This window comes from Archocentrus centrarchus, chromosome 5 (genome assembly GCF_007364275.1).
Source record: "Archocentrus centrarchus isolate MPI-CPG fArcCen1 chromosome 5, fArcCen1, whole genome shotgun sequence".
NCBI lineage: Eukaryota > Metazoa > Chordata > Actinopteri > Cichliformes > Cichlidae > Archocentrus > Archocentrus centrarchus.
The window spans coordinates 33667126-33676693 of record NC_044350.1 but is presented as its reverse complement, the minus strand read 5'-3'; positions in this window follow the sequence as shown (position 1 = coordinate 33676693).

The window sequence follows — 9568 nt, the reverse complement described above, 5'->3', positions numbered from 1 at the left end:
ATGAAATACAGTACATTGGGTTAAATATGTAGCAAATGTTTTTAGATTTTCATGAAGGTAACTAATTTTAAGTTGTTTTTTTTTCTTAAACAGACAATATGATAAATCTAAATAAAATACAGGTTTAAAAAAAATTAAGCTAATTTATAGTTGGTTTTTTTGTTTGTTTGTTTGTTTTACTTAAAAGGAAAATTTCAGAACAAAATCTTATTTAATCTTCTAACATTTTAATCAAATCATCCAATTTGGAGCAATTTTACTCTAAAATACTTTGCAAAAATGACCTCTCTTTTGCCGGTAGCAGTGTTGCAGGGATATTAATGCTGTATCTGTTTCCAAACAAATTAGCTAAATTCTGTAAAGCAATAATCAGAAAACATCCACTCGTTGCATTTGTCTGTCACTCTGTAGTAACTCTGAAAAATGACACACGTAGTCATTTTTACTGTAAACAAGACAGTGGAAGTTATCATGAGGCATCTCATGTTTACATAGAGGGATACTTTAAACATATATGAGTCTAAAACTTCATATTGTTCTGCTTTGTTTGAAAAATAATGTTTTTAAATCTGCACATGATAAATGACTGCAGGGCAGCAGAATCATCATGATTTAAAATAGAAACTGAACACAGAAAGTAAAAAATGTCGTTTTTGATTCGGCGTATTTCCATATCTGTCAATGTTTATTCCAGCAGAAGTGTCATGTAGTGTCTCAGATTTATAAAAATCAGAATGTTAGATGAATATTTCTGAATTCACAACCTAAACTGATGCTGATAGTGAGTTTTAACATGCTGACAAAAATGACTGGTTCAAAGGACGATTCTAAAAAGGAGGCGGTGCTAGAACAGCTTTATGTATCAAATATGTAGAACATTAAATATAAAATAAGTAACTACTCTTACTCTGACTCAAGGAATGCGCTTTTTGTGCCAAAATATTTCGCATATTTTGAGGGTTGTTTTCCCAGTTTAGGTTCAGTGAAAGACAGATTTATACACTTGGCATTAAATTTTCTTTCACCAAGTCAGAAGCAGAACACGCGCATCCAAGAAGAGTAGCCCTGTGGCTAAAACAAAAGTAATCTTGCATGATAATGATCTAGATTTATCTAATGCGAGCTGCAAGTGATGTAAACAGTTGCAGTGGTAACCATCATCGAAGTTTCCCATCTCTCTGTATGTTACCTGCAGCAGCTGCCTGTGCAACACGAGGGAACAGGTGTTTATGAAGCATTTCCTCTCTCAGGTGGAGGAGCATGACAGCAGTAGCATGGCATGCATGCAGTAAATGATGGGTTTCCTATGATGGCTACCGGTGCAGCCGCGTGTGTGAATTTGGTGTAAGAAGTTTTACAGCAACAAAACAAACAGAAAAGTCTGTAATTATCAGAGAGACACAGTTTATATGCCAACCTTGTTACCAGGATTAAGAGTAACTGTTTGTTAATACTCATCGCATAAATTGTCTAATTCAGTGCTTCTTGTTCACCACTTTGAGTTAGTCTGTGATGTTGTGTAATATTGAAGGCAAACGAATGAGCAAATTAAATATGTAAATGTTCTTCTTGACATGTTCAGCACCAAAAATGTACGTTTTTGCATTTGTCCATATTTTGATGGTGTCTGCCACTTGGATGTTAATTATGTACTTCTATCAATTGTAATGTAAGTAGAGGCCTTAAATACACAATATACATTTTGTCAGGGCTAAGGACTAAGAATTGTCACACTAAGTATTCATTACATAGCAAAAAACACAAAAAAAAAAGAAAAATGAAAAGTCTTGCAGTGTCACCGTTTCAATCCATTATCTAAAGTAACTTTAGTGTCATCTATGGAAATGATTATCTTTGCATATGTTCTTAATGAATTTCTGATATACTGAGATTTAAGCTGACTATTTGTGTATTAGCCACACTTCTTGGTGAGGACTTAAATGAACAAACTGAGCAAAAAAGAAAAAAAAAACATTTTTCAGGATAGATATTCAAACCTTCTGACCTATTTCTTATCAAGACTTATTTTCTAAACTTAGGAAAATTATGCTATTGTTTCTTTGTTGATGTTTGGATGCACTTCACTGTACTTTCATGTTTCAAATGAGTAGAGTTTGAAAAAAAAAACACTAACATTTGCAATCTTGTCCTGTTGAGGTCCATTTACACTGTTAAGGTTGTAATTCTGCAAAACCAGACATTACTGTTTATATATTAGTAGTACTTAATTGGACTGTGGTACAATTTAGGACCAGTACCCAAGAAATGAAGAAAACTGCAGGGGTGTAATTTTGTTACATATATTAAGCTGCTTATGTGTTTTGCTCAAATTTTTTAGGGTGTGATTTTTGCATGCCAGCTCTTTTGGCTTCCACCGGCTCATACACATTAAAAACTACCATTCACATGATGATAACATCCAGTAGTAAAATATGATGCAACAAGTTCTAAACAACTCCAAAAATTTGTGGTAAACAAAATAAATATAATGTGGAAACCTAAATCAAAATAAGCCAAAAGATAACAAACACTTTTTTTTTTAAGATTGTGAGGTTTTCACGTTTAAATGTCATCGAGCAGCATCGAGCAAAACGAGCTAACCTCGATGTACAAGTCTGTGTCTGTTTTTGCAGAAGATCAACCTAAAGGTGTAACTGGGAAGACTTCCCTTTGAAGAAGAAGAAGAAGAAAAACTTCTGTTACCTGAGCTTAAATCAGCCGTATCTTTTCCATCTTGAGTACATGGGTTTTTACTCATTAGAAAGAAAGCAAGCACTCTTTGTGTCCTTTTCTTTTAGAGTGACAGTGTGTGCATTTCTCGACATATCAAATTATGTTCTCTCACGGGGAAGAGGTGGAGGAGTGGGAGGATGAAAGGGAAGATGCAGCTCCTCTGTGGCTGTTATGAAACAGTGGCTGGTGGATCCCAAAAGCAACACATCTCCTCCGGTCTGCTGTGCTGCAGAGGCAGCGATCCAGAAACGTTCCTTTTTCCTCCTCTCAAACCCCAAAACTAACCCCCACAAACGCATTTCCCTACAAACCATCTGGTAGATCGTCTCGTCCCAAGCATATCATATTACTGTGACTATATTTCATGGTTGAGTGAACCAAGTGAGAATCAAAGTGCCATCAGATATCATAACTCTTTTGTTTTACACACTTTCGTGTACATTCACCTCTCACCTTTCCATATTACTTCACATTTTGGTCTCAGCTCGCTTTGTTGCAAACATGCTTCTTTTATTTCTGCAGTGATACAAAGCCATCATATTTAAAGCATTCACAGCCTTAAATTTTCTTCTTTAAATCACGTGTTGATGTCTCCTAAGAGCATATGAGAAATTACATATTCCTACATATGACATATTAGGGGAAGGTGATGCTTTGGTTTTGGGATGCACAACATAAGACAGTTTTACAGGCCTTCTTATGCTTTCAGGGACACGTGATATGTGCGACTTCTGGAAACAGTGTTAGTGGAAAGGTTTTCCTTAGCGATGAGCATTTATCCAGGGAAAAATTCTGGCATGCATGTTCTTTTTGTCAGCTACACTTTTGTTGGATGAAACACCCGTCCTTTGGTTTTCTCCACTGTTGCACTTGCAGTTTGTGCTACCGGCACATTAAGAGCAGTAAAACAAGGTGTGCTACCAGGTATCTGTTTAAATCTGTTAATATGTTAAGGATTGGCAGTCCGTTTAAACGTTTGAAACACCGATTTGCAGGTATGTGGCATTTTTTTAAGTTTTACTTTCTTCCTGTAGGTTAGCGCCAACAACTGTTAGCATAAACAGAAAGCTGCAGAAGCCCGTCTGCATCGCTCTCCATCTGTTGCTCATGTTTTACTGACTTGAAGTCCTGAATGTTATCAGAAGACTGACAGAATGTTGTAACTTTAGTTTTAGTCACTGCACTGTCATTTATAACACGTGTATTTGCAGATTCTTTGGCAAACTGTTATATTGTTGATTAAATGCACAATTTGGTGTATTGTTATTCTATTCCAGCTGTCAATAAAATAGTTTAACTCCATCATCACATGTTTTATGTTTTTTTTTATGTATTTGTTTAATTTAAGGTGGTCACAAAACAACTGCTTCATGTGGGATTTCCATGCTCATGAAATAATCTCTGTCAGGGAAAAAAATGTAGGATAAAATACGTGAAAACCCAGTGAAGAAGACCAAATCTGAGCTTTTATAATAACACAATATTGTGATTATATATTTAGTTTTGAGGCTATAGAATGTATATAAATGTTTCACCTGAAGCTAACACAATCAATACAACTAAGTGATTTAAAGTCAGTGGCGGATCTAGGATTTTTCTGAATAAGGGGCCATCAAGGGGCCACAGTATTCATAGAGGGGCCAAGTATTTGTGGTAAATGTGGTGATATACGGACCAATAAAAATTAAAGCCATTACATTAAAGTTATGGTAAATCTTATCACCATGAGGTGTAAGAATTCAGTGAACTTATTTCACTAAATAACAATATCAGACATTTCATAGATTACAGCATTAACTGTTGTTGCTCTCCCTAAATGATTTCTGACCTGATGAAGAGGGACTGAAGGTGTCCTGCTCTTGACCAGCCTCTGGTCTGCTGTGTCCTGCTGCTCTCACGCTGCTCATCTTCAGCTGCAGACTCACTCTTTTGCTCAAAAACTGCTGAATTCCCACCTGAGACTGATCCTTTCTTTTCATAGTCTTCTCTGTCACTGCCAAACATTATAGTTAATGTTAACACACAAATGCAAATTACAAAGAAGTACATGAATTAGTGAAATGCTAACATTCATGTCCAAACACAAGTAGGGCCTCAGTTAACATTACTCTTAAATAACTTTGCTTCTTAATTTAATGTTTGTCAGACTTACGCTGTGACAGCTCTGAGTAAGAAGGAATTTATGACTTATCATTACCGACAAATTCCTCAAAATATACACTGGCATTGGTTGTCGGTTAAAAAACGTTCTCCGCGAGATCATTCAGATCTTCTTTTTTTTCTGTAAGCTTTATTCATGCTGGACATTCCTATTTGGCTCATTAGCGCTACTGGTGTTTCGGCATGGAATTGCATCCACCTCTAATTTGATCCTGGCTCTCAGACAAAGGACAGATGAGTGACAGGACAGGGGCACTTAAGGGGGTCAATCAGATGGGGCCAATGCCCCTGTGGCCCCGCCCCTAGAACTGCCCCTGTTTAAAGTACCTTCTTTCTTTCACAGATCAAACAGCAAAATTAATTTATACTTCGGCTGGAAACACCATAATTCAACACATTCTCACACACAAAAAAAAAGTCAGTTTCAATCGAGAATATGGCATCATCTTTATTTAATTTATTGTAATTGCAGTGTTATGTTAGAGGCACAGAGATAAATCTGGAGCTCTCGTATTTTAACAGGTATTGATGATACAGCCTGAAAAAGGAAGGTTACATCCACTCGAAGGGACGCAACCAGACACACACTTGTCACACCAGCTAATTAATCTTCAGCCTTTTCTTTTTGCTCATGAAATTAAGAAGTACTTAAAAAAAAATTGGTGTTTTCTTTGAAAAAAGGTGGAACAATTAGCCCATAAACAAAATAACGCTGACAAAGCTACACAAGGGTGTTGTTGTGGTTTATTAGGCACAAAGCTTCATGATCAAAGCGTTTGATTACTTATGTCATCTGTGTTTCCTAAAACGTGTTTTACAACAGTAGGCAGATAACAAAACATACACACAATCTAAACACAACAGTGTCACAGTCTTGGCTATTATCCATAGTTATGATTTCTTTAGTTCACGTGTTCTTTGTGTTGGTTGACATTGATTGTTAGATTTTAGTGGGTTCTTGTTCGTGTTTTCCTTCTGATTGTGTCTTTTTCTGTGTGACTTTGGTCTTTGAGTGCACTTCCTCTTTATTTTGAACGTTGGGTCCTCGTGTGGTTTTCAGTGCTTTTACTTCCCTCCTCTGTTCTGGTCCCACCCTCATTAGTGTGTGATTAAGTTCACCTGTTCCTCATTACCCTTCCCTGCTTGTGTGTGTTTAGTTTGCCTCTGTGGATTTTGTCTTTGTTGGGTTGTCATCGTTGTATACTCTACGATTCCTTGCCATCGCTGCAAGGTGGTAATTAAAGTGTCACCTTTAACTACCTGCGAGCACAGCCTGTTTTTTTTGTTCGTGTTTGGGCTGAACAGTCTCTTCAGTCTGACATTACTGTGTAATACAATCATGGCAGGAAAGGCTTCAGACATGATAAGGTGAAGATAAAACAGAAGAGAGGAAGGATTAATTTTGTTAGAGGGAGAAGCTAAGGGTGACCAAGTCTGCAGCTTTAGCAGGTCTCTCTGTTTAAGGAATATTCTCTTTTTCTCTCGTGTTCCACCTCCAACTTCTCCATTTTCTAACTTGTTTCCTTTTTTTTTGTCATGTAGTCGGTCTCTTGCTCTCTTTCTATCTCCTCTGTCACTATTTCCCATCTTTCTGTCTTGGCAGATGTCCAGACTCCCTGGTGAACAAACTGATCAGCTTATATTAATGTCTCTCTCTCTCTCTCTCTCTCTCTCTCTCATGCACACACAAAGCAGTTGCGTGACAGGCAGGCAGGTTATACTAGGCAGGCACCCGTGCACACACACGCAAAGGCATGACTTGCATGCACATGCGCAGTGTCTCAGACAGAAACACACACGTGTGTGTGTGAGCGCACACACACACACACGCAAGTGTGAGTGTGACTTGCATACACAAAGACAGAAAGTCAAACTCACACACCACACTAAAATTGGATGAACCAGCAGGAGGCCATCTGATGGTGCAAATGTAAATTGAGACATAAATCATTCTCTCCACAGGGGAAATTACAGTTCCAAACAACAGTGTGTTTCACCTCCGTAAAACAGACACATACAGGAACTGAGTCGCCTCACTCTAGCACCTCCTAGCATCACTGTTTTGTATTGTTTCATCATTTGTTCAAATTAAGACGCAGAGTTAAATTTTGACTCCGTTCAAAGTTTTCATGTTTTTTTTTCACTGCCAATCCTTCCCTCCCGTTTTGACCTCCTCACCCACCACATCCCCACCTTTCTCTCCCTTTGGCTTTTCTGCATCCATCATCACCTTCACATTTCTTGTAGCTAATTTTTCTTTCTTTCCTCCTCTGTCTCCACTGAGGTATGATGGCAAAAACTGCGCTGTAAACAAACAGATGTTGTGTCCTTTTACGTGTCACCTGACACCCTCCTTTTGCAAAGCAAGAAATATAGATCATATTATTGCAATAAAGAAAGCAAATACATATGTCTTTGTTTTTTTTCAATCAACCTGTGATTAATAACTTATTTTTTTACTTGTGATCACACATCCACACAACTTTCAGTCTGTGGGCACAGACACCCATTTTCTTTGTTTGTTTGTTCACTGGTCGCTCAGTAACTTGTAGTCTTCCTCGTGGTGAGCTGAATTTCTTGCTCTTGCTGCAATTTTACTCTAAATAATTAAAGGATAATATCAAAAAACACAAACTTGCTAGAAAGTCCAAGAAAGATGACGACCAAATGAAAAATATTTTTCAATCAACACTAGATGTCTGGACTCAACTGCAAGCAAACAGTTATTAAACATCAAAATGTCTGCTGCGTAATGAAGTAACTCACTCTATGTGAATATATATATATATATATATATATATATATATATATAATATATATATAATCCTAAGCAGCGTTTGAAAAAAGAAGTAGGTTTCATAACATTAGTAAACGCTGTTCTTGAACTTTCATGGCACAATTGAGACATGACTGAACTGAGCATCGGCCATCCCTGCACACTGTAAATGTGTAGTTTTATTTGATCAGAAAATAGATTTCCCATTAAGTCTGTACAACAGGGTAGAGCTGAACAATATAAATCCATCCTAGTTGGTGAAGAGAGTCATCCACTTGTGACTGATAAAAACTGACGATGGCCATTCAATGATCTGAATCAGGTGAGAAAAATTCGTTCATAATGGCCACAACAGCTGCTCACCTGCTTTGGAGTGGAATATATGAAGTTATGAGGATGCATTTTTGCCAGAGGTTATTTAGCTGTTCATGTGCACGAGGTCACTGTAGGTGTTGATATCTTGTGTCATTCACATGACTAAATTAATGAATGAATAAAAGATGTTGTTCAGACCTCTGCAGTGCTGCTGCTCAGCTGACAGTCAAACAGGTTTTAAAACTGTTCACTGAAGTTCACATAAAGAACAGCCAGAGTACTCAATAAAATTCAGTTAGTGTTCAACAGCAGTGGTGATTTAGTCACTTTAAGAAGACATCCTCAATGGCATCTGCTTCCCCTCTATAGGTCATCTGCCCCAGTTCTTCCTTGGCTCTGAATTCCTGGCAGAAGGGATGTAGTGACAAAGAAAAGTGAAGACATTAAGCGATCTACAAGAGATCACAGTCCACAAGGGCTTAGGTCTGTCTCACTACAGCAGCAACAAGTGCTTAAAGGCTCTGCCATGAACTTCTGGACTCCCCCAGAGGAGTTTTGTAACTGGGTGTCCCATGTAGACCTTTCAGAATAGTCTGTAATCATTACAACAATGGCATCACAAAGCAAGGACTCTGGGGAAGCAGCCATGAAACTCAAGCTTTAAGCCCACTGGGAAAATATCTAAACTATAATCTTACATATGTTATACTGACATAGGCTTATTATATTTCTATATGAGACAGCCCAGTATGGTTGTGCTGTCTTTATTGATTTTCCTGTGTAACAGCAGTAGCTTATAGTATGACTACAGCTGTAGTATTTGATGCCACAAAATGTTTTGAATTAAATTATGAAGACATCTGTATATTAACATCTTAGTAAGAAAGGGATGTATATGGTTTCCATCTTTTATTTAATCTAAAGGCTGCAGTGACACCCTGTTTGGTCCTGCACCAACAAATATGCATTCATCATTTCGCTTCATTCAGAAAGTCTGATTCAGGGAATGTCTTTGCACCGTAAAACCACCTAAACACGTGTTTGCAAAGTCAAAGTAAGTGAGATTTTTGATCATTTTTTCAATTAGCATCAGTTGCAATGCATATGTTCAGGAGACAAAGTAAAAATTTATTCAGATAGTTTTTCAAACTAACTGTCCAAAAATGTGCCAAAAGGCTTTTCAGGAGAGCTTTCCAGCTCCCAGACTTGCTTCTCAACAACTTTAATTGGTGTCACATGATTCCAAATGTAGAGCAATAATTTAGTTCTTTATAACATCACAGAAATAAATGTATACATAAAAGTGCAATATTTTTTTCTCTGTGGTTTAAGGTGATGATGCAGGAAATTTGATGTGATGCACCTGAAGGGCACTTAGTTTGCCTGCTTTTTACTTCTTTTTAGGTTATTTTAGTTTAATGTAAATCTTAAATGCTTATGCACTTTAGGCTGTTCACCAAGGAGCCAAGGTGCTGGTTTTTATCTGAAACGCAATGAATTACTGACTGTGTCAGTTACTGTGACCAACACTAACTGAAATGAGCTCAGTACTGTTTGATTTTTATACAGAGAAAAAAAATAGCA